Below are 25964 nucleotides of genomic sequence, written 5' to 3'. Positions count from 1 at the left end.
CAGCTGTCTGTGGCTGGGCTCTCTGGGACCCTGCAGCAATTTTAGCTCAGTTCACTAATTCTCTGCTCTGTGCACGTGCAGCTATGAATGAGACGGACCAGCAGGGGTCCACACAATTAGGGAAACCTACACCAGCTCTCTTCCCTGGCATTTCCAAAGCATGCCTCAGCTTGCAGGGGGCTATTTACCAGTACTCTGGCCATTTAAGTGCTTGTGAGGCCATGGTAATGTAATTTTACAAGTGGGAGTGTTGGCAGGGCTGGGAGAGGAAAAAAAGGCAGGGAGAGGCGTCTTTTTGTGTCCTGTGGCTAGGAGGGGTTTCACTTGGAGATTCTGCTAACTGCTGCATGCCACATTCCATTCTGCAAGCCAGCGCACCATTTAGTCAAAGCTGTATTATACATTATACAAAACGTTAAGTTCAAACTTCCCTTCCCCAATCTGTCCACTATTATTTATTTTCCAGCCTTCAGACTGATAATTTTGGTATTCTATGCATAGTTTTAATCAATGAGAGACAGACTTACTCCATCTTGGCCTATCAACCATCTTTTACCCAATTCTCAACAAATTTTACTACTACCGGCTTTAGTAATCATTGACTGATCCTTATCTGGAGTCACTGTTTCAGAAAGCATTGTGCTTTGCCGACTATCTAACCCTATCACCCTCCAGCTGTTCCTTTTTTTTTTTTTTTTTTTTGACAGGCAGAGTGGACAGTGAGAGAGAGAGAGACAGAGAGAAAGGCCTTCCTTTGCTGTTGGTTCACCCTCCAATGGCTGTCGCGGCCGGCGCACTGCGGCCGGCGCACCACACTGATCCGATGGCAGGAGCCAGGTGCTCCTCCTAGTCTCCCATGGGGTGCAGGGCCCAAGTACTTGGGCCACCCTCCACTGCATTCCCTGGCCACAGCAGAGAGTTGGCCTGGAAGAGGGGCAACCAGGACAGAATCCGGCGCCCCGACCGGGACTAGAACCCGGTGTGCCGGCGCCGCAAGGCGGAGGATTAGCCTAGTGAGGCGCGGCGCCGGCCTCCAGCTGTTCTTAATAGCTGAAGACAGTCTCCCTCTTAATTGTCCAGTATTCCTGGAATATAATCTGTACAGAAAAATAGGGACAGTTGATTTTTTTTCTTTATCAATTATTTTCAAAGTAATGAATTAGTGCATGAGGGTTTAAGAGGTACTCTGAGTTCTTGGATCTTTATATCTTTGTGTATTTCCAACACTTTTTAAATCCTATTTTTGTTGGATATTTCAACAAAAGAAAGAAGAAAAATGTACTTAATTCCATATGTACCTATCATCCAGTTTCAAGCATCACTCTATGGTTGATCTTATTTCATCTATTCTGCCCTTCCCCTTCCTCCTTTGGCTTATTCGAAGCAAATCACAAACAGTATGATTTCTTCCGTAAACAATGCATTTGTACCTAGGCACGACAAGTACTTTTAAAAACAACCACAGTATAATCATACTTTAAAATATTTCTTAAAAATTTACTTATTTCATTTTAAAGTCAGAGTTATGGGGTGAGGGGTGGGGGAGACAGAGAAAGAGAGAGTATTTTCCACCTACTGGTTTACTCCCCAGATGGCCACAACAGCCAGGACTGGGCCAGGCAGAAGCCAGGGGCCAAGATCTTCTTCAGAGTCTCCCAAGTGGGTGGCAGGGGCCCAAACACTTGAGCCATCCTCAGCTGCTTTTCCCGCCAGTGGCAGGCAGCTGGATCAGAAGTGAAGCAGCCAGGACATGAACCAGCACCGAGATGGGCTGAAAGCATCACAGGAAGAGGCTTTACCCGCTGTGCCACGATGCTGGCTCCCACACTTTAAAGAATTTTCAGGGCGGCAGTGTGGTGTAGTAGGTAAGGCCTCCAGGAGGCCTGCAGTGCCAGCATCCCATATAGGCACAGGTTCGAGTCCCAGCTGCTCCACTTCTGATCCAGCTCTCTGCTATGGCCTGGAAAAGCAGAAAAAGGTGGTTCAAGTCCTTGGGCCCCCGCATCCACATTGGAGACCTGGAAGAAGCTCCAGGCTCCTGGCTTCAGATCAGCCCAGCTCCAGCCATTGCAGCCATTTGGGGAATGACAGCAGATAGAAGACCTCTTTCTCTGTAACTCTGACTTTCAAACAAATAAGTAAATCTAAGAAAAGAATTAAGATTGTGGGGAGCAATCCGGACTGGACTAAGTTACTGGAATTAAGACTTATTCTATGCATCTGCTCTCCCACAATATGGCGCTGGGAGAGAAGAAAACAGCTTCTACACAGCTGCCTCCAGTTCAGCCAATAAACTGTAGGACTTGCTACTGATTGGAGGAGAGCAGCGTACTCGGCGTGTGGGCAGCCGAGTTAGGATTGGCAGAGGAGGACTATAAAGGAGGAGAGAGACGGCATGCACCAGGAACATCTAGGGGGAACATCTAAGGGGAACACCTGTGCAGACCCCGAGAGAGCCGGCCGGCAGTGTGCCGCTCCCCTGCGGAAGTGGGGAATGTGGCCAGGGGGAACTGCCCTTCCACGGAGGTGGAAGGGATAGTAGCCAACCCGGGAAGAACCAGCAGCAAACCCGGGGAGGGCCGAGCAGACGAAAGAACAGCGCAGGGTCCTGTGTCGTTCCTCCACGAAGAGGGGGAGCGACAAAGATTAAAGAGACTGGAAAAGCAAGTCAAAGAAGGGGAAAGATAATCTCCAATACTTAACTTACCAAACAACTGAGATTATCTACTTTTGGGATAAGCAAGACAGATAATCCAACAGAAAACCCACAGCCCAGGGGGAATGAACAGAATCTTTCAAAAGAATACAAATGGTCAAGAGGCATATGGAAAAACAATGACTTTTCACTGCACATAAACTATAGGAGCCAAAATTTAACAGTAATAATTTCAAGTGTAGGTGAACAAGTGAAACAAACAGAATTTTTGTACACTGCTGATAGAGTTTCAGTTGATGCAACCACTTTTTTTAAAAAAAAAATAAAGATTGATTTATTTGAAAGGCAGAAGCAGAGACAGTGTGTGTGGGGGGCGGGGGGGGGTCTTCCATCCATTGGTTCACTTATGAAATGGCCGCAATGGCTGGAGCTGAACCAACCCAAAGCCAGGAGCTTCTTCTAGGTCTCCTACATGGGTGCAGGGACCGAAGAACTTGTGCCATATTCTACCGCTTTCCCAGGCCATAGCAGAGAGCTGGATCGGAGGCAGAGCAGCCAGGAATTGAAACAGCACCCATTTGGGATGTCGGCACTACATGTGGCAGCTTTACCTGCTATGCCACAGCACCAGCCCAATGATTCCACCACTTGAGAGTCTAAGTGAATCTTCTACAACTAAACAGTCAAATACTCTATGACCTCAGCTGTTTCTCTCGACAAAAATGTGCCCAGGCAAGGGTGCTTGCCTAGTGGTTAAGATGCTGGTTAGGAGGCCCACGTCTCACATAGAGTGCCTGCGTTCAATGCCTGGCTTGGGCTCCTGATTCCAGCTTCCTGCTAGTGTAGACCATGGGAGGCACCTGACTGACGATGACTCAATACACCACCCACATCAGAGACCTGGGTTGAGTTCCTGGCCTCAGCTTTAGCCCCCAACTGTTGTGGACATTTCAGTGAGGTAATCAGTGGACGACATGCTCTTTCTGTTTCCCTCTAAAACATAAATAATTTAAAAAAGAAAATGATGCAAATCAAAACTACAATGAGGTTTCACCTCCTCCCAGTTAAAACAGCTTTCATACAGAAATCAACAAACAACAAATGCTGGTGAAGATGTGAGGGAAAAGGTACCCTAATCCACTACTCGTGGGAATGTAAACTGAAAAAGCCACTATGGAAAACAGTGTGGAGACACCTCAGAAAGCTAAAAATCTTAAATAAAATATTCTTTTGGAAAAAAAAAAGAATTATGTTCCATATGTAGACCAACAGATATGCTCAAGAATGTTCACAACAGAAACTAGAAATAGCCGAGACACCCATCAACACTAGACTGGATAAATTATGGTATATTCACACAATGAAGTACTTAACAACACTGACATAAAAGATGAATTGCTGCTACATGCACTAACATGGATGAAAAAGCCACACAAAGAATTCAAAACAGACAATAAAAGGACAGTGAATAAAAGTCAGAACAACAGTTACCTCTGGGAGTGTGTAGTAACCGTCAGGTGCATGAAGGAGGGTCCTGGGTTGATGAAAACGTGCAAACCTTGTTCCTGATATTGGTTAGACGGCTGTAGACTTCATAAAATTCATCGAAATGATGCTCAGGACTCATGCACTTTACGATATGTATGTTACACTTCAATGAAAAAGCAAAAGTTAGTAACACTAGATCAGTCCTTTGTTTTTTAAAATCTTAATTTTTTTGTTATTTTGGTTGTCAGTAGAATTGAAGAGTCTAGTAAAGCTAGCTTCTATATTAAGTCTGCCTCTTATCTGGGTACTAAAGGTCATATTTACTTTCTTTGTCAACACAGTTACTTAAAAATTGTTAGGTATGTGGATCCTTCTCACATTACGAGGACAACAGAAATCCTAACTTAAAACTAACGCTGTATATTACTACAAACTAGAAAACTCTAAGATGGTAGAAAAAGAAAATGATTAGTTTTCTATTTTAAATTCCAGATCACAAGTTTCCAGTTTGTATTTAACAAAAGACTTAAGAACACTTGGGGACGGCACTGCGACGCAGCAGGTTAGCAGGCGCCTTCTATGCTGGCATCCCATAGGAGCATCAGTTCAAGTTTGGCTGCTCCACTTCTGACACAGCTTCCTGTTGACAGGCCTGGGAAAGCAGCAAAAGATAACCCAAAAACTTGAGCCCTGCCACCTACATGGGAGGGTTCCAGGCTCCTGGCTTCGGCTCAGCCCAGCCCTGTCATTCGGGGAGTGAACAAATGGACAGAAGACTGTGATCTCACTCTTTCAAATCAATTAGCTAAAAACAAAAACAAGAACTTGAGCCTTCTGAAGCTTGGCACCTGAGTTCTGTTTCTTTCTTTCTTTTTTTTTTTTTTTAAGATTTATTTATTTATTTGAAAGGCAGAGTTAGAGAGAGGCAGAGGCAAAGGCAGAGAGTGAGAGAGAGAGGTCTTCCATCCACTGGTTCACTCCCCAAATGGCCACAACGGTAGAACTGTGCCGATCCGAAGCCAGGAGCCAGGAGCTTCCTCTGGGTCTCCCACGTCGGGGCAGGGGCCCGAGGACTTGGGCCATCTTCTACTGTTTTCCCAGGCCATAGCAGACAGCTGGATCGGAAGTGGAGCAGCCAGGACTCAAACGGCACCCATATGGGATGCCGGCACTGCAGCCAGTGGCTTTACCCACTATGCCACAGCTGAATTTTAACTGGAAGTGAAAACACCCAGCAAATCAAAGGAATGTGTTACCAGTATGAAATAAACCATTAAATGTAAAGTGCTTATACCATGCCTGAGACAAAATAAATGCTCAAAGACTATCTGCAATTATTAACATATCGCTGAGAAATACTAAAATAGATCCTCATTCTTACATCTTTCAAAACACAATAAACGATGGCCGGCGCTGCGGCTCACTAGGCTAGTCCTCTGCCTGTGGCACCGGTACTCCGGGTTCTAGTCCCGGTTGGGGCACCGGTTCTGTCCCAGTTGCTCCTCTTGCAGTCCAGCTCTCTGCTGTGGCCCGGGAAGGCAGTGGAGGATGGCCCAAGTGCTTGGGCCCTGCACCCACATGGGAGACCAGGAGAAAGCACCTGGCTCCTGGCTTCGGATCGGCACAGCGCGCCAGCCATAGCAACCATTTGGGGGGTGAACCAACGGAAGGAAGACCTCTCTCTCTCTGCCTCTCCTCCTCTCTCTTTGTAACTCTTTCAAATAAATAAATAAATATTTTTTAAAAACCTGACAGAAAAGAAGTAATACTTATTCCACTATTCAATCATCTGCAAATCACGTTCCTTCAACTCAGAAAAGACAAAAAGTTTAAAATTCTCACTTATTAGTAACTTTGAGAAATTTCAGGAATTGCTAAAAAACAAAATACATCTGCATTTCAGTTATTATGCCAATGAATAAATTTTTCATTCCCTGTAGGACTGAATCTTCTAAATATAAATAAAATCTTCCAAGGAAAGGAGTACATCATGCTCCAAATATGTTTAGAATTCTTGTCCTGCGCTCCTACTAGGAGCCTGCAAATCCCACCCCGCCATGATTAAGAAAAATAAAAAACAAGACGGCATACCTCTTAGCTCCAAGTGAAGACTGCAGGTATCTAGTGAAACTCACGAAGCTCTAAAGAGCCATGTAAAAGAACTGCGGAGTTTTCCGAAGGCATCTTACAATGGGACAGAATCAGCTTCTGCATTTCAGCAGCTTTACTAGAAGAAAAAAATACAAACTGTAGAACAAGGGCAGTTGCTGAGATAAGGCTAACTGAATTCTACAGAGTAACATGATCTTCAGCACGCAGTTCTTTCATTCGCATGTGCAGCACTTACTGGGAGCCTCCTGTGTGCCCAGAACTGGGAATGCAACAACGAACACAGCAGACTCCATCAACTCCTCTGGGAACTGTCTAGCCGGAAACTCCAAATGGGGAAAGGTCTCCTTAAGAGGAGGCATTTAAATGGGGCCAGCGCTGTGCCATAGCGGGTAAAGGCCGCTGCCTGCAGTGCCAGCATTCCATGTGGGCGCTGGCTCGAGTCCCGGCTGCTCCACTTCTGATCCAGCTCCCTGCTATGGCCTGGGAAAGCAGTGGAAGATGGCCCAAGTCCTTGGGCCCCTGCACCCACGTGGGAGACCTGGAGGAAGTTCCAGGCTCCTGGCTTTGGATCAGCGCAGCTCCAGCCATTGTGGCCACCTGGGGAGTGAATGAGCAGATGGAAGACCTTGCTCTCTGAAAGTCTGAGTTAGAGAGAGAGGCAGGGAAGGAGAGTGAGAGAGGGAGGGGGGAGAGGGGAAGGGGGGAGAGGGAGAGAGGTGTCTTCCATCTGCTGGTTCACTCCCCAAGTAGCCTCAACAGGCACCCATATGGGATGCCAGCACTGCAGGCAGAGGCTTTACCCACTACACCATAGCACCAGCCCCCGATAAATAAATAAATCCGTAAAAAAAAAAAAAAAAAAGAGGAGGGGCCGGCGCCACGGCTCAATAGGCTAATCCTCCGCCTGCGGCGCTGGTACACCGGGTTCTAGTCCCAGTCAGGGCACCGGATTCTGTCCTGGTTGCCCCTCTTCCAGGCCAGCTCTCTGCTGTGGCCCAGGAGTGCAGTGGAGGATGGGCCAAGTCCTTGGGCCCTGCACCCGCATGGGAAACCAGGAGAGGCACCTGGCTCCTGGCTTTGGATCGGCGCGGTGCGCTGGCTGCAGCACACTGGCCGCAGAGGCCACTTGGGGGATGAACCAACGGAAAAAGGAAGACCTTTCTCTCTGTCTCTGTCCACTCTGCCTGTCAAAAAAAATAAAAAAAGAGGAGGCATTTAAAGAAAGCACACACATGACTGAACCAAATACAGCAAGCAGGGAGGGAGAGAAGGAATGTGCCTTGTCCAAAGGGAACAGTGTGTGCGATGGGCTAGACATAGGAAAGACTACAGCATCTGGGTAAAGATTAAGTCCAGTGTGGCTGCTCAGAATGCAAAACGGGTGAGAAAGGGCATTTCTTGAGATGAGAAGGGCAAGAAAAGAAACGGTGAAAGTTTGCTCTGAATCACACAGGACAAAAAGGCAAAGCCCCACTCAAACTGTCACTACTGATTACAAAGTGCTAGCCATCAAAACATGCTGCAGGGGTCTGCCAAGGCCAGAGGAGACCTACTGACCACCAGGGCCGGGCACCAGGACAATGGAGAGGTCAGTCTCAGCATCATCCCAATCAGCAATTAGTAATGCCAAGCACTTTACTATGCAGAAAGCCCTATTCACAAGCCTCACATGTACTAATTCAGACCTGCACACCCTGATGAGGGAGGTCTGTTAACCTACTTATCCCATATGATTTGAAGGACACAGTCTAATTGGGACTATAAATGTTCTTTTATTAACAAAACCTAAATCTCAGAAACGCAAATACTTCTTGCCATAAAAAATGTTAAGAACCTAAATTACCGTTCTATTAGAAAAACAATATTTTAAGCAACAATTACAAAAAAGAAAAGACTTTAAAACATTGTTAGTTCCTTATTTTTAAAATTTAATATTGCTGTTTTAGCAGCTGAATATACGGTAGAGATTTCCTTTACAGCCTCTGCCTCCATACATCCCCAGGTCTCCCCATATCCTCCCCAGAGTGGTAATGCCCAACACAACTGATTAACCTACCTGACACATCCTTATCATCTAAAATACATAGCTTACCTTGGGCTTCACTCTTGGTGCCGTACAGTGTATGGGTTTGGGCAAACCAACAGTGACATGTATCCAGCCTTATACCATACAGAATAGCTCCGTTGCTGCTATAAAAACCTCTATACTCTTAATAATCTCTTCCTCCCCATGATCTCTGGGATCAACCTTTTTACTGTCACTGTAATTTGCCTTTTCCAAAATGTCATAAAGTTGGAATCATGCAATATGTAGCATCTTCATATTGGCTTTGTGCACGTAGTCATGTCTTTTCATGGCTTGGTATCTCAATGCATCCCAGCTCACTTATCCACTCACCTAATGAAAGACATCTTTGTTGCTTCCAAATTTTGGCAATCATAAAAAAGCTACTATAAACATCCATGTGAAGGCTGCTATACGGACTTAGGTACTCAACCCCTTTCGGTTAAATATCAAGGCCTGTGACTACTGAAATCATACGGTATGCTAAGACCACATCTAATTTTGTAAGAAGCTGGCAAATCGCCTTTCAAAATGGCTGTACCTCAGTATTCTAACCAGACACAGACATGAGGTTGTCGCTCCACACCCTCACCATCATTGCTGGCAGTCAGTATGCTGGTTTTAGCAAATCAAAGAGGTTTATGGGATTTCATTGTTGGTCCAGTTTGCATTTACTGTTGACAAGTGATGCGGAACATCTTTTCTCATTTGCCATCCATATGTCTTCTTTGGCAGCATGGATACCCAGCCCTCCCACCACCATTTTTACTGCTTTTGTTCCCCTGTCAACGATCACTAGGCCGCATTTACACAGGTCGATTTCTTCCTCTCTGCTCCGTCCCACTCATCTATCTGTCCTGTCAGCAATAGCACACTGTCTTCACAGTGAAGCTTGAAGTCAGCAGAGTCAAACCTCAACTTGGTTCTTTTCCTTCAATTCTGAGTCGGTTATTATAGGTCTTTGCCTCTCCATATACACTTGTGAATCAATTTGCTGATATACACAAAATCACTCACTAGGATTCTAACTGGGATTGCACTGTATCTACAGATCAAGTTAGGAAGAACTGACACCTTGGTAATATTGAGTCTTCTCCATAAACACATTCTCTCATTCAGTTCTTCTGTGTCTTTGATCCATATTTTAAAGTCATCTTCATACAGAGTTTCTATTTTGTAGACTTACACCTACTTAGTCCTTTTTTGGAGTATTAATGGAAACAGTAGTGCTTCTTAAATGCCACATTCCTCATTCATCTTGCTTCCTACTACTTTGCTGTAATTACTCACTGGTTCCAGCAGGTTGTTTCCATTGTGTTTGCTTGTTGCCATTCTTTTGGATTTTCAACATATATGTGATCATACCATCTGCAAATAGTTTTATTTCTTTCTTCCCAATTAGTATAAGCTTCTCTTTCATTTTATCTTACTGCATAAGACTTCCAGTAGATGTTGAACAAAGGGGCATCCTTTGTTCATGATTACATTGGGAATCTTTGCTCTAGATTCTCATCATAAGTATGGTGTCAGCTGTAGGGGTTCCCCCACCCCTATACACACACACCACTTTTATTTAGTCTTCCATTTAATTCTAACACTGACAAACCATGTCCACTTTCAAATAATACCATACCACTTCATGGGTAGTGAATATAACATAATAATCCTAATTCATCCCTCCTGTCCTTTATTCCACATTTACATAGACATCTATATAAGCAAACACAATCAAACACAGTTACTAATATTTTGAACTGTTGTCTATTAGCTCAATTAAGGTATTTTGCCTTTATTTATTCCTTCTCTGATACTCTTGCAGAACTAGATTCCTAACTTCCACAGTCTCCCTTCTCTGTAAAGAATTGAACACATCTGGGGCCAGCACTGTGGCACGCTAGGTCAAGCTGCCGCCTGCAACACCAGCATCCCTCGTGGGCACTAGTTCATGTCCCAGTTGCTCCCATTCTGGTCCAGCTCCCTGCTAATCGCCTAAGAAAAGCAGTGGAAGTTGGTCCAAGAGCTTAGGTCCCTGCTGCCCACTGGAGGCGACCCCAATGAAGCTCCTGGTCCAGTCCCGGCCACTGCAGCCATTTGGAGAGTCAACCATGGAAAACCTGTTTCTCCCCCTCTTTCTCCAGGGCTCTTTCAAATATGTAAATCTTTAAAAAACTTTTAATATTTCTTATAAAACAGATCTGATAACCAAATATACTCTCAATTTCTTTGTCTCAAAGTCTATTTCTCATTCACCATTGAAGAAGAATTTTAGAGAGTACAAATTGTAAACTACAGGCTATTTTCCTCCGAATACTGGAAACTGAAATATTTAACTCTATCTACTCTCCCTTATATACTACCTGGGGAGAGGCTGAATGTAAATCTTATCTTTGCTCCTCTATGGGTAATGTGTACTTGTTTCAGGATTGTTCTTTATTTTTTATTTTCTGCAATTTAAATATAAGTGGCATGGCGGGGCATATATCCTGTTCGGTGTTTTCTGACTTTTTGGGATCTGTGATCTGGTATTTGATATTTATTTGGGGAAATTTTCACTCATTATTGCTTCAAGTATTTCTTCTTTCTCTTTCCCTTTTTGTCCTCTGTCTGGTATTCTCATGCATAATTTTATAGTGCCATCCTGTTGGCTTTTTTTTTTTTAAGATTTATTATTTATTTGAAAGCCAAAGTTACAGAGAGAGGGAGTAACAGAGAAAACTTCCATCTGCTGGTTCACTCCTCTGATGCCCTTAGTGGCCAGGGCTGGGCCAGGCCGAAAAACAGGAACCTGGAGCTTCATCCAGATCTCCCACGTGGGTGCACTTCGGCCATCTTCTGCTGCTTTCCCAGGCACATTAGGAGGGAGCTGGATCAGAAGTGGAGTAGCCGGGACATGAACTGGAGCCATTTGCCAATGCCAATATGGGATGTCAGCTCTGCAGATGGTGGCTTAACCTGTTGTGCCACAATGCTTTGGCCCCAACCACTGTTCTTAAATAATCCGTTCTGGGGCCGCCACCTGCAGTGCCACCATCCCACATGGGCGCCGGTTTGAGTCCCAGCTGCTCCACTTTCGATCCAGCTCTCTGCTATGGCCTGGGAAAGCAGCAGAAGATGGCCCAAGTCCTCAGGCCCCTGTACCTGTGTGGGAGACCCGGAAGAAGATCCTGGCTCCTGGCTTCAGATCAGCCCAGCTCCGGCCGCTGCGGCCAACTGGGGAGTGAACCAGCGGATGGAAGACTGATATCTCTCTCTCTCTCTCTGCCTCTCCTTCTCTCTCTGTATAACTCTGACTTTAAAATAAACAAATCTTTAAAAAAATCATCTGTTCTGGTGGTTTCAGTCTTTTACTCTTTGCTTTTCAGTTTTGAATCAAGTTATCCTCAAGATACTCCTTAACCCTGTCTGGTCTGCTGATAAATCCATCAAATGCATTCTTAATTTGTTACAGTGTTTCTACAATTTGGTTCCACTTTTTGTAAAGGTGGAGAGAGAAAGAGAGACAGAAGACATCCGCTGGTTCCTCAAATGCCCACAACAGCTGGAGCTGCGTCAGGCCAAAGCCAGGAGCCAGGAATTCCTGGACATCTCATCTACAATGTGGGCGGCAATGATCCAGGCATCTGAGCTACCATCCATTGCCACCCTGGTGTGCATCAGCACAAGGCTGGGTCAGGAGCACAGGCAGGACCGGGTCCCTAATCATCCCACAACAGAATCCAGGCATCCCAAGTGGCAGCAGATCCACTGTGTCTCAACACCCACCAGTTAGTGACCTTCTTCCCTTCAGCAGTCCCATTAAATGTAGAGCTGGAGGAAATTCTGTTCCTTACTCTCTCATTCCTTAATTCACTATGACAGAATCTACACATTCCAAGGTGAGGAAACATCAGATTCAGTGAATTTTACTCATTTAAACACAACAAAATCTGATGCAATGGAAGAAAATCAAAATCCGAAGGGAGTGTCTTGTAAATAAAAAATACAAACAGGAGGAAGAGGAAGAACAAAACAACTGCTCCACTCAAGAATCCTCACTGCCAAAAGGCACAGAGAAGCAGCGGTACTGACTGCACAGCGACAACGGTTCTTAAGGAAACCGGAACAGCTGTGAACCGCACAGAGAGGAGTGCTGCACAGCCGGAGACTCAGGATCACAGCCCAGAGAGGAAAGATTAGACTTTAACCCAGCCATCTTCACACTGCAGGCCAACGGTTTCAAAGGAGTCAGTTCACAGATTCTTAATTTCCGGAGCTACTGGCCATTTACTAGAACCAGTACCAAGACTGGGGCACCACACTGGTTCATCCTTCCAAACCCTACGGCGGAACCTTCCCACTTTGCAGATACAGATCTACCTCTCCTACAAGTACAATTTTGCTTCGGTGCACAGCTGTTGATTTTTTTAAAACATGCAGAACATCAGTCAGAGGAATAATCTGAAATACCGTATCAGAGAATTTGTTGCAGTGAAGACACCATACATTCATGGTGCAGTTTTGTCTTTAAAGGCAAAGCCTGGCATTAAAAAGCAAATATTTTGGCCCCAAGTGTTATGACAGGACTTCAGCAAGTGAGACTAAAAACCCATGGAAGAGCTAACCTGAGAGAGAATACAATTAAAATAGTGTTAAGAAGTACTGATAATAGTCACTGCTACGTTCAGGCAAGTAAAAAGCTTATGGACAGGATCCTAGACTTAGAATTTATCTACAATTATTTAGAATTTAAGATCTATGAAGCATTTTGAAATAGAACTCAAGACGTGTACTTTCACCATTCTCAGAAACATGAGGAAAGACAAGTGTGGTCTGTCGCTCCCCGTCTTCGCGGAGGAACGACACAGGACCCTGCGCTGTTCTTTTGTCTGCTCAGCCCTCCCCGGGTTTGCTGCTGGTTCTTCCCGGGTTGGCTACTGTCCCTTCCACCTCCGTGGAAGGGCGGTTCCCCCTGCCACTTTCCCCACTTCCGCAGGGGAGCGGCACACCGCCGGCCGGCTCTCTCGGGGCTGCTCAGGTGTTCCCCTTAGATGTTCCTGGTGCATGTTGTCTCTCTCCTCCTTTATAGTCCTCTTCCACCAATCCCAACTCGGCTGCCCACAAGCCGATACGCTGCTCTCCTCCAATCAGGAGCAGGTCCTGCTGTTTATTGGTTGAACTGGAGGCAGCTGTATAGAAGCTGTTTCCTCCTCTCCCAGCGCCATATTGTGGGAGAGCAGATGCATAAAATAAGTCTTAATTCCAGTAACAGTCTAGTCCGAGTTGCTCCCCACAGTGGTCCGCCAATCACTTGTGTCTTGTGATATTCTGAGATATTCTGCACGATTTGAAGACTGAAAACCCTTGACTCTGTCAAGGCGGAGCCGTATCTTCAAGCACAAGCAGCACGCCCCCCGGGCTGGTGCTGTGTGTTTCTTAGAGCACTCACTGAGACGCATCATGAACCCACGTGCTTCCACCTGGACACAGCTGCAGCTCATCCTTTTCTCTGCTCATTTTTTCATTCCTACTTGATCTTACTATATTTAGATTAATTTTTAAAGACATATTTATTTATTTGAAAGTCAGAGTTACACAGAGAGAAGAGAGACAGAGAGAGACAGAGAGAGGCAGAGAGAGGTCTTCCATCTGATGGTTCACTCCCCAGATAGCCGCAACAGCCTGAGCTCTGCCAATCCAAAGCCAGGAGCCAGGAGCTTCTTCCTGGCCTCCCACACAGGTGCAGGGGCCCAAGGAGTTGAACCACCTTCTACTGCTTTCCCAGGCCATAGCAGAGAGCTGGACAGGAATTGGAGCAGCCAGGTCTCAAACTGGCGCCCCTATGGGATGCCAGCGCTTCAGGCCAGGGCATTAACCCACTGCACCACAGCGCCGCCCCCTATATTTAGATTAATTTAACAGGAATATACTAAAATTCTACTATGATATATATGATACATATAAAATGATATATATACATTCTACTATGATATAAATATTAAAATTCTACTATGATTCTAAATGATACGCTTAACAAAAATCAATCTCTTATAAGCTTCATACTTACAATGGCTTAACACTTTTTCATTGTGCTATTAATTTCCACGGAGACTAGTCTAAGTTATTCATTACCGATATATGAATTCAATTAAAAGAACAGTCCTCTTCAAAGAGACGCATTTATGTTTAATAACTGCTTAATAAAATCACATATATTTACACTGTACTCAAAGTGATCACAATTTAAAAGAAAAACCTTTCTGGAGCTGACGTTGTGGCACAGTGGGTAAAGCCACCTGCAGCACCAGCATCCCATACAGGTGCTGCTTTGAGTCCCATCTGTCCCACTTCCAATCCAGCTCCCTGCTGATGGCCTGGGGAAAACAGTGGAAGATGGCCCAAGCACCATGAGAGACCTGGAAGAAGTCCTCGCTCCTAGCCAGCCTGGCAGTTGCAGGTATCTGAGGAGTGAACCAGCAGAGAGATCTCTGTCTCTATATAACTCTTTCAAACAAATAAATCCTACTAAAATTTTTTTTCTTAAACACTGAGACCATTATGGTCACAATTAATAACTATTTAAAATTTACATTTATATTTTTATGCCCTGAACCATTTTTCAAGTGCTGAGAAAAAAAAAAAAAAAACAAAAAACCTAGAATTCTGTATCTAAGCAAAACAGCCTTTATGAAAGAAACATCCTCAGATGAGGAGAAACTGACAGAATGTGTCAGGAGCAAGTCAGCCCTAGAAGAATAACTATACAAAGTTGTTCAAATAGGAAGGAAATTGGGGCTGGCATTGTGGCACAGCAGGTTAAAGCCCCAGCCTGCAGTGCCGGCATCCCATATGAACACCAGTTCGAGTCCCAGCTGTTCCACTTCCAATCCAGCTCTCTGCTGTGGCCTGGGAAAGCACTGGAAGATGGTCCAAGTGCTTGGGACCTTGTACCTGTGTGGGAGACCTGGAGGAAGCTCCTGACTCCTAGCTTACGATCAGCTCAGTTCTGGCCGTTATGGCCATTTGGGGAGTGAACCAGCAGATGAAAGACCTCTCTCTCTCTCTCTGGCTCTATCTCTTAACTCTTTCAAATGAATAAAATAAATCTTTTTAAAAAAATAGGAAAGAAATTATAAAAAAGAACTAGTAGGGGCTGGCACTGTGGCACAGTGGGTTAATCTTCTGCCTGCCCATATGGGCGCCAGTTCTAGTCCTGGCTGCTCCTCTTCCAATCCAGCTCTCTGCTATGGCCTAGGAAGGCAGTAGAAGATGGCTCAAGTGCATGGGCCCTGCACCCTTGTGGGAAACCGGGAGGAAGCACCTGTCTCCTGGCTTTGGATCAGCTCAGCTCTGGTCATTGCAGCCATTTAGGGAGTAAACCAACAGAGGGAAGACCTTTCTCTCCATCTCTCCCTCTCATTGTCTGTAACTCTCTCTCTCAGGGGAAAAAAAAAAAGACCTAGTAGAAAATCACGATGAAGAATAGAGTAAAACCATTGGTAAATACAAAAGCCATTTTTCTTCTCAAATCACACACATACACACACAGAGACACATGTAATTTCTGTCTATTGAAGCAACAACTAGAACACTGTGTGATAAAGCTATGCTATGGTTTTATTTGAATGTGTTCAAAATTAGTACACATGTGAAAATGTGAGAGGTTGGAACAATCCAACTGTGGTGGGGTTTAAAGGTGTGGCCTTTAGAAACTGATTAGAATTAGATAAAATCATCCAGCTGGCACTGCCACGATCAAACACTGTGGACTGAGAACAGGACAGAGAACAACAAAAGGATACAACCGCGTGCCTGTGCATCTCTCCTGATGCGCTCCAGCCACCTCAGGACTTTGCCACTAAAAAGACCATTGCCAGATATGGGCCCTTGGATCACCAGAACTGTGAGCTACAATGACCTCTTTTATTGACAGTTACCAGTCTCAAGTATTTTATTATAGTTGTGCAAAACTGACCCGGAAATATAGAGAAAATACAAAAAGGAATGATACGAGAAATGGGGGAAGAGTAGAGGGACTTAAACAGGCGTAAGGTTTCTATGGTTCCAAAGAAATGACAGAATATTAGTGACACTAGGCGTCATTAAGTTATGAACACACACTGTTAACACCTTTAGCAATCACTAACAAAACACTGTTCAAAGAGATGATCAGAACATTAACAGTAAATCAGGATAGAATCTGGGGAAAAAAAAAAAAAGCTGAACAAACTGCAAGTAAAATAGGAAAATGAAAACAGAAAAGTAGGCCAGCACCGCGGCTCACTCGGCTAATTCTACGCCTGTGGCACCGGGGCACCCCGGGTTCTAGTCCCGGTTGGGGCGCCGGATTCTGTCCCGGTTGCCCCTCTTCCAGGCCAGCTCTCTGCTGTGGCCCGGAAAGGCAGTGGATGATGGCCCAGGTCTTTGGGCCCTGCACCTGCATGAGAGACCAGGAGAAGCACCTGGATCCTGGCTTCGGATCAGTGGTGCATGCCGGCGGTAGTGGCCATTTGGGGGGTGAACCAACGGAAAAGGAAGACCTTTCTCTTTAACTCTGCCTGTCCAAAAAAAAAAAAAAAAAAGAAAGAAAGAAAAACAGAAAAATAAAATATAAGATTTAAGTCCTGACATGTCAATTATTATATTACATATTAATGGATTCAATACATTAATTAAAACAAATTGGCAGAGTGAATTCAAAAACACAATGCCAACTACATGCTTTCCAGGAGAAATTCACTTCAAGTAACAATACAAGTGAGCACAACAAAAAATAGAAAAAAACACACATGAATAAAAAGACATCATAAGCAGGTATAGTAATCTCAGATAAAGCAGATGTCAAAAAAGCAAACCAGAGACACAGAGGGCCACTGTATCACATTCACCAAGAAGACACAGAAATCCTGAAGGGACATGCTTAAGACAACATTGAATGGTCTTGTAAAAACACGGAAGAAGAAACTGACCATACTAAATGGACATGTATGTAAACCTGAAATCTAGCAGGAGGCCTCAACTATCCTCTCTCAATAATTGATAAAACTGGAGAGAAAATCACTAAGATTATAGAAACTCAACAATACCAGCAACCAACATATCTAAACATATGTACTGAATTCTTCATCCCAAAACAGAATATATGAATACATTCTTTCCCATTATTTGTTACATATCCAAGCATATTTTATGGAACATACATCAACTCAGACACTATCATGGATGACTGGACAAACCTCAACAAGCTGAAATAACACAGTATTTTCTCTCCTGGAATTTAACACAATGAAACTGGAAATTACAGTGAAACTGCTAACAGAAAGATCACAGGAAAAACTAAGAGCACACTTCTAAATAATCTATTGGTCAAAGAGTAAGTCTCAGAAAATTAAAAAGTATGAAATAGAATGAAAATGAAAATGTAGCACATTAAAATTTGTAGAAGGCAGTGAAAGCAGAAAATAGGAGATTTACAGTACTAAATTCTTATATGAGAAAAGAGGAAAATTCTCAGTGCTGGGCTGTAGCACAGCGAATTAAGCCACCATATGGGACACCTGCATCCCAAAGGAGCGCTGGTTCAAGTCCCGGATTCCCCCTTGGATCCAACTCCCTGCTAAGTTGCCTGGTAAAGCAGTGGAAAGTGGCTCAGCTCAAATTCTCCCCGTGGGAGATCCTGATGAAGCCCCTGGCTTCACCCTGGCCCAGCCCCAGCCCCTGCTACCATCTGGAGAGTGAACCAGAGATCTCCTTCTCTGCCTCCTCCTCTCTGTATAACTGCCTTTCAAATAAGACTTTTTACAAAGAAAAATTCTCAGATCAAAAATCTAAACCCCAACTTCAGAATAAGTTAAAAACACATGCAAACACAGGAAAATGGCATAAAATAAAGGTAAGAAAGACAAATGAAATTTAAATCAGAAACACTAGAGAAAACCCAATGAAAGAAAAACCTGGTTCCTTGGCAGAAAGTAGGGGAAATCAATAAAACTGATAATTATCTAAAAAGACAAAAAAGTGGGGGTAGGGAGGAGATACATATTACCAATATAAGGAGCTAAATATGGAATATCACTATAGACTATGAAAAAAACAGAAGAATAAAAACACCACAACTCTACATATGTACCTTTGACAATCAGGAGACATGAACTAATGTCCTGATAAACATATACTACTATAATTCATCATCTGAAAAAGGAAACTGATTCCATAATTTAAAAACTCCCCAAAAGAAAAAATCTTCAGGTCCATTTTCACTAGAGAATGTGATCTAATAGTTCAAGAAATAATATTAATTCCGCACAGTCTCCTCCAGAAAAATCAAAGAAACATTTCAAGTATTATGCTGATATCCCAACCAGACAAAAGCTGATCAATAAAATAAAACTAAAATCCTGTATTGCTCATGAATACAGACACAAAAATCCTTAAAATATTAGCAAACAGAAGCCATCAACATATAAACAGAAAAGGATATATGGATTGCATATAAGCACATGAAAAAATGCTCAACATCAACCATTATGGAGCAGCAAGGTAAGACCACATGGGCTATCACTACACAGCTACCAGAATAGCAAGAATAAATTAAAAAAAAAAAAAAAGGGAAAGAAACAGTGATACACTGAATGCTGATGAAAATGCAAGCAAAATGGATTTCTTGTTCATTGCTGTTGGGAGAAAAAAATGGTTCGGTTACCCTGGAGGACAGTTTGACAGTTTATTAAAAATCTACATATATATTTACCAAACTTCTGTCTGGCATTTCTCCCAGCCAAATGAAAACTTACATCCAAATGAAAATCTGTACATGACTGTACATATCAGTTTTCTTTGTAGTAATGAAAAACTAGAAACAACAAAAGTGTCCCACAACAGATAAATAGCCTAACTATGACGCTCAAGCATGAATACGTAGAACACTATTCAGCAATAAAAATGAACAACTCGAGAGAGAAAAAAACTCCAAAGGTCACATAACACAACCACATTGATGTATAATAAGGAATGGAGGACGGATTAGCGATTGCCAGGGGATGGGGCTCTGAGGGAATGAGAGTGACCACAAAGAGGTAGCAAAAGCAAGACCTCTGTGCCAGCGAAGTTCTACAAGTAGTAGAGGTCATGCAGATCTCCACCTCAGGTAACCGGAAGCACAGCACACTGATGTCAGTCTCCTGGTCTCGACATGGTGTGGCAGCTACCTAAGATGTCAATAGTGCAGCAACCACTGGATAAGGTGATGTAGGCAGGCATACAGGTTAAAACTGATTAGGTTTGTGAGCTGGAAGACCACGCCTTCACCACGCCCCTGTGTGACCTCATGACCTACCTGACCACACCTGTGTACCCACCAGCCAATCAGGTCAATTAACCACTCCCCTTTGAAAGTGGATTAAAAGCCTGGCCCCTTTCCTTTCCTGGGCCTTTTGCCAGCACGGGCTTGCTGAGCCTTGTGCCTCCAGGGCGCATGGCTTTCGGGCCACTCGCCCCATGCTTCCTGGTCTAGAGGCTGGTTCCCATGTGGTACTCAGTATGAACCCAGACTTATCCCTCTCTTTCAGATAAAGCCTTCACTCTCCTATGCACTTCTCTCACTGAATAAAAGCTTAAAAATGCACCATGCTGCCTCGTTCATTTATGCCGGTATTCAGAATTCTCTGACTATTAGGCAAGAACACACACAGGCTTATTAATACTGGGAACTTACTAATAAGCATAGGTGATATCGTATGGCACCCCAAATTCCAATTTCAGAAGACACCGCAGATGGGACTTTAAGGAGGCCATATTCCAATATCATATTTTAGGAGGCCCATCCCGATATCAAAGGGACACAGCATCTTCACAGTTTCTTGTGAATCTGTAATTATTTCCAAATAAAATGCTTAAAAACATTTCATGAGAAGAGAGTGCACAGATTCTTTAAAATACTTTTATGGTATACAAACAAAAAACTTCAGGCAGACTGAGTGAGAACACATAGCAACAACAGAAATCAGGATGTAAATCTCCAGGGGAACTGAAGACTTCTCCCTCTTACTACTACCAAAAAAAGTTGAGTTAAAGGATGAAAACAATCCCCAGGCTGGACAGGTGTTAAGTTGGGGTCACAGAGGAGGTACAGATTCAGGAGGGGGGGGTGTAAAATACTGAAAGCACTTAGCATGTCAGCTTTGGCCTTACTCTCATACTTTGCAGGGGGTGGTGTAAGTCAGTACAAACTTGATGGAAAACAATGCAAGTACGTCAATATCCGAACAAAGTGACAATGCTTTCACCCTTTGGGTCAGCAATATAGTGGGTCACAACCAGCACTGTCTGTGGCTCTGCCTTTCAAATCAATAAAACTGATCGGTTCATTTATTAAAAACCAAAACAGGATGGGGAAGAAAAGCACAAGACACCAGGTGATGGTAAGGTAATTTCTGGAAACTTTGTTTCAGATGTTTTTAACAAGTGTGTACATATACACTAGATCACAACATAAAATAAACTTTTATTAATTTTTTTAAATTTATTTGACTTGTAGAGTTATAAATGGTGAGACAGAGAGAGAGAGAGACAGAGAGAAAGGTCTTCCTTCGGTTGGTTCACTCCCCAAATGGCCACTAAGGCCGGCACTGCGCCAATCCGAAGCCAGGAGCCAGGAGCCTCTTCCTGGTCTCCTCACGCAGGTGCAGAGGCCCAAGCACTTGGGCCATCCTCCACTGCCCTCCCGGGCCACAGCAGAGCTGGACTGGAAGAGGAGCAACCAGGACTAGAACCCAGTGCCCATATGGGATGCCAGTGCCGCAGGTGGAGGATTAACCAAGTGAGCCACAGCGCCGGTCCCCCCGCCCCATAAAATATACTTTAAAAAAGATGTATTTATTTATTTGAAAGGCAGAGCTGGGGAAGGGGGGAAGAAAAGGGAGGGGGAGAGGAAGAATCTTCCATCCTCTGGCTCACTCCCCAAATGGCTGCAATGGCTGGAGGTGGGCTAGTCCAAAGCCAGGAGCCAGAGCCTCCTCCAGGTCTGCCACAGCAGAGAGCTGGATCGGAGTGGAGCAGCTGGGACGCACACTGGTGCTCAGATGGGACGCCAGGGAGAGACCTGAGCCTGAGCCAGAAACTCCTAAAAATAAATAAATTAACTCCCCTTGCAATGAACTCTCCTGGCAACAGCCAATTAGCAGATAGCAGAGAAATACCTAAAGTTCCTGGTGTCTTTTCAGGGCAGTTAAGGTGACTGATAACATCCCCAGACCCTGCAGTTTGGCACGTACACCCCAGCAGCTCAGACTCTATACTTTAGCCAATCAATTTAAAAGGCATCAACCCAAAGCCATCCAACCACCCTTACTAGGTCCATTCCCGCCACTGGACACACTAATCAATTCTACGAGATGTCCTTTGAATTTCCCACGGGATGAGATGATTTGCTAAACGGTACCATAACGTACAGAACGTCTCTGAAAATGCTATAAAAACCCTGTTAACTGAAGAGTCGGGGCTCCCAATCAGACCCAGTGCGTCAGTGATGCTTTAGAGTCCAGACTGGGGCCTGTAGTAAAACTCTTGTGTGTTTTACAGCAGTACAGGCTCCTTGGTGGTCTTTGGGGACAATCGAACTGGGCACAACACCAGCACCGCAGGCGGCAGTTTTATCCACTATGTCACAGCGCTGACCCCAATAAAATATATTTCTTACTATAGGTTGTGGTCAAAGAAGTCTGGTGAAGAAGGAACAGGCTGGTGGCTGAGTAAGACCCTCTGGCTATCATCTCTCCCACAGAGCTCCCAACCTGAACAGCTATTCACAGATCAAGTCACCTCCACAAAGCCAAGTCGGGCGAGAGACCACAGCGCCTTGTTCCAGTACAGTAACTGAAGACAGCAGGAAGGAACAGCTGCTTCAGCACCCCTCCCCCATCTCCAAGTAGCACATCAAGGACACAGCCGCCCTCCAGCTGGAGCTGAGATGTGTACTCTAGCACCAGGCCTACGACAGTGAAAACCAGAGTTGGACAGGCCTCAATGCCTCTGCCTCCAGCCAGTACCTGCCTTTGGACCCTCCTTGCCAGGTGGTCAAAGAACCATCTATCTCACCCTCCCCCACCATCCAGCAGATAGTGGAGAGACCAGCTGCCTGGAAGCAGAGTGGGGTAATAAGCTTAGGCTTCACCTGGAAGATCAGCGCAGTCAAGACCCAGTACGCAGTAAAACGTAAAGGCCTCTATACCCAGGCCAGCGCTCACCAAAGCAGCCTCAGGAACAGGTGCCGGTTACAGCACCAGCACGGTGAGGCCTGGCACACACCCTGAGACAGGGCAGGACCTCGTGACTGTGACTCAGCCTCCAGGGAACCACGTTCACCGCCTCTCTCCCGATCTCAGGCAATAGAAAGTAAGACTCCAACTGCAATGGGAACAGGACAGGAACCTGAGCGCGGGCTTGCCAGTCTGAATGCAGCAAGTCTCAGCACGAGATAGAGACCAGAGATCCTCAGGCCCAGGCCAACACTCGCAGACAGAGCCCCTACTAGCAGTGCCCCAGCATCAGGTGGACACCTGCACCCTGGCAGAACAAGCAACTGCTTCTGCCTACATTACTCCCAGCCTCTTGCTGGCCTGGTGAGCATCTGCAAAACAACCCAAGGTCCTGCACCTTCAAGACTCAGGCACCGCCCAGCTTAGTGTCAGCCAGGGCAGGGAAAGAACTGCCTTCCACACCCCTCCCCAACTGTGGACGCACAGCAAGAACAGGACCAGCCACCAGCCACTGAGCTCAGAAATGTGGTCCTGTGTCTGGTAACACTGCAGATTCTAATGGTCCTTGTCCCCAGGCCAGTATAGGTGGAGCTCCATGGCCCCAATCAACAGCCTTACAACATGGCCAGCATCACCTGTGGCTGGCTGCAGCGGCCTCAAGCGGCAAGTCCATCTCAGAAGCAGGCAGCTTATAGCAAAGTGTGCTGTGGCCCTGCTCCATGCTGTGCTAGTCTGGGCAGGCTCTGGGTGTGATCTAGCACTATGGCATATGTGGCCACAGGGCTGCTCAACTCATTCTCACCCTACCCCTGGCAGCATAACATATCTGCTTCGGGAACAAAAAGGTAGGCAAGTGCCAAGACACTCCATGGAAACCTGAGGCTACTGCTGCAGGGACTCTCACACTTCTGCCAGACGCTGGGCCACGGCTACCATGACCCTAGTCATGCCTTTGCCAACGTGGATACTCGGGCAGCCCTGCAAGGACTCGGCAGGTCCAATAACCCTCATCACAGTAGACTGAGCTGGGGCATCCACAATCCTGGACCCTGCCCCATGGGCCACTACCAAGACCCATACATTTTTGCTGGGACTGAGATAAGCACCCCACGTCCCCACTGCTGCTGTCATCAACTGCCATGGACATGTGGGGAGACCACACCATAGCATGCGACTGGAAATAAAGTCAGCCCAGCAAACTGATGCCTGAAGGCACAACTCCAGGACAACCACCCTTTACTACAAAAGACACTCACTCAAAGTGACAAAAACAATTAATTCACCAGATGTGCAAAGACCAAGGTGGGGACAGACACATGAAGTATGAAAAAACCAGGATTATGATGGTCCCAAAGAAACACAATAATGCTTCAGTAAAGGACTCCAAAGGAGACTGAGGAATACTTGATAAAAATTCAAAACAATGAATAAAGGGTACCCAAAGAGATACAAGGGATTAGACAGCTGAATAAAATCAGGAAAACAACGCATGGATGAATGAGAAATTCAGCAAAGACAGGGATCTTGGAAATGAAAAACTCAACAATTCAAATGCAAAAATGAAATTGTAAGTCTCAAGACTAGATCAAGGAAAAAAAAAAAAAGACTATCCAACCTTGAAAACAAGTCTTGGGGCCAGCGCTGCGGCACAGCGGGTTAACGCCCTGGCCTGAAGCACCTGCATCCCACATGGACGCCATTTTGAGACCCAGCTGCTCCACTTCCGATCCAGCTCTCTGCTATGGCCTGGGAAAGCAGTAGAGAATGGCCCAAGTCCTTGGGGCCCTGCACCCATGTGGGAAATTGGTAAGAAGCTGCTGGCTCCTGGCTTCAGACTGGTGCAGTTCCAGGCACTGCGGCAATTGGGGAGTGAGCCAGCGGATGGAAGACCTCTCTCTCTCTGCCTCTCCTCTCCGTGTAACTCTGACTTTTAAATAAATAAATAAATCTTAAAAAAAATAATTCTTCTGGAATATCAACCAGACTAAGAAAAAAAGAAAAAGATAAAAAAATGAAGATGGCCTCTGAAACTTTTGCAGCATCATTAAATAAACAAGTATTCAAATTACTGGGCTCCATTAGAGTATTGGCATAGAAAACCTATTCCAAAATGTAACAGTTTAAAAGTTCCCTAATCTTGAAAAAGATTTAGACATCCAAAAACAGGAGTCCCAGAGGACTCCAAATAGACATGACCATAACACATTACATTAAAATTCTCAAAAGTGTAACAAACAGATAATTCTAAAATCTGCAAGAGAAAACTGCAAAGTCACTTCTAATGGAAACCCCATTGGACTAAGAGAGGATTTTTTAACAGAAATCTTACAGGCCAGAAATAAATGAAATTATTTTTCTCAAGTTCCGAAAGAAAACTGCCAACCAAGCATATTATACCCAGTAAAGCTATCACTGATAAATGAAAGAGAAATACTTCCCACGACAAGCAAAACTGAGGGAATGAACCATCCTCAACAAAAGTTGCTTAAGGGAATCCCACATACAGGTATTTTAAAAGATCACAACCATAATGAAAACAATGAAAATATAAAACCAACAAGAAAGAGAACAAAGGATATTCAAAACAAACAGAAGAAAAAAACTTTAATGACAAGATTAAATTATTACTTATCAATAAAAAGACAAGACCCAAAGATATGCTGCCTACCTTCCAGGGTGCACATTAGCGGGAAGCCAGAATCCAAAGTGGAGCCAGGACTTGAACTCAGGCCATCTGATGGGATTCAAGCATCTGAAGCAATGTCTTATTAAAAACAGTGAGCCAAATAACTGTCCCTTATTTAAATAGATACATGTGACTAATAGCTGCCATATTAGACAGTTCTATGTTAGTTCTACTTCTTAAAATTTAATAAGCTTTTTTTACTATCTAGCAGCACTACGATCAATTCTGTAAATGTTGTATAGGTATTTTAAAAAAAAAAGCTATGCTTTTTCCCCAATCTTGAAAATTTTATTTGAAAGGCAGACTTACATACAGCGAGGTAGAGAGAGATCAATCTTCTATCCACTGCTTGACTCCCCAAATGGCCAGAACAGTCGGAACTGGGCCAGGTCAAAGCCAGGAGCCTGGAACTACATCTGGGTCTCCCACATCAGTACAGGAGCCCAAGTACTTGGGCCATCTTCCACTGCTTTCTCAGGCACATTAGCAAGGAGCTGGATTAAAAGTAGAGCAGCCAGGACACAAACCAGCACCCTTACAGAATGCTGGCATTGTAGGCCACAGCCCAAGCTGCTACACCACAACACCAGGCCCCCCCAAAAAGGAATAGCTATTTTAAAGGCAGTATTCAGTATATCTATAAAATTTTGGTTACTAATTGGGGTACTTAGCTACTCTTTTTTGTTTGTTTTTTGACAGGTAGAGTCATAGACAGTGAGAGAGACA

General features: G+C 44.6%; 1 protein-coding gene across 15 annotated transcripts in view; it reads right to left on the bottom strand.

The window, feature by feature from the left end:
* The window catches only part of CLOCK (clock circadian regulator), a 110479-nt gene that overhangs the window by 66192 nt on the left and 18323 nt on the right, over positions 1 to 25964 (bottom strand). For 9 of the 15 annotated variants that reach the window (XM_089302796.1, XM_089302807.1, XM_089302810.1 and 6 more), the window contains 2 exons: positions 6236 to 6371; positions 4148 to 4307 (listed from right to left, as the gene is read on the bottom strand). The gene's annotated coding sequence lies outside the window, so the exon portion shown is untranslated. Of the gene's footprint in view, positions 1 to 4147; positions 4308 to 6235; positions 6372 to 25220; positions 25282 to 25964 lie in introns of those variants that run through there. The other 6 variants (XM_089302801.1, XM_089302806.1, XM_089302803.1 and 3 more) reach the window with 2 other exon arrangements.

Source organism: Oryctolagus cuniculus, chromosome 8, assembly GCF_051225735.1.
Source record: "Oryctolagus cuniculus isolate XC-2025 breed Fujian yellow rabbit chromosome 8, ASM5122573v1, whole genome shotgun sequence".
Classification (NCBI taxonomy): domain Eukaryota; kingdom Metazoa; phylum Chordata; class Mammalia; order Lagomorpha; family Leporidae; genus Oryctolagus; species Oryctolagus cuniculus.
The sequence above is the reverse complement of the archived record's forward strand: the minus strand, read 5'-3'. Positions and strand labels throughout refer to the sequence as shown.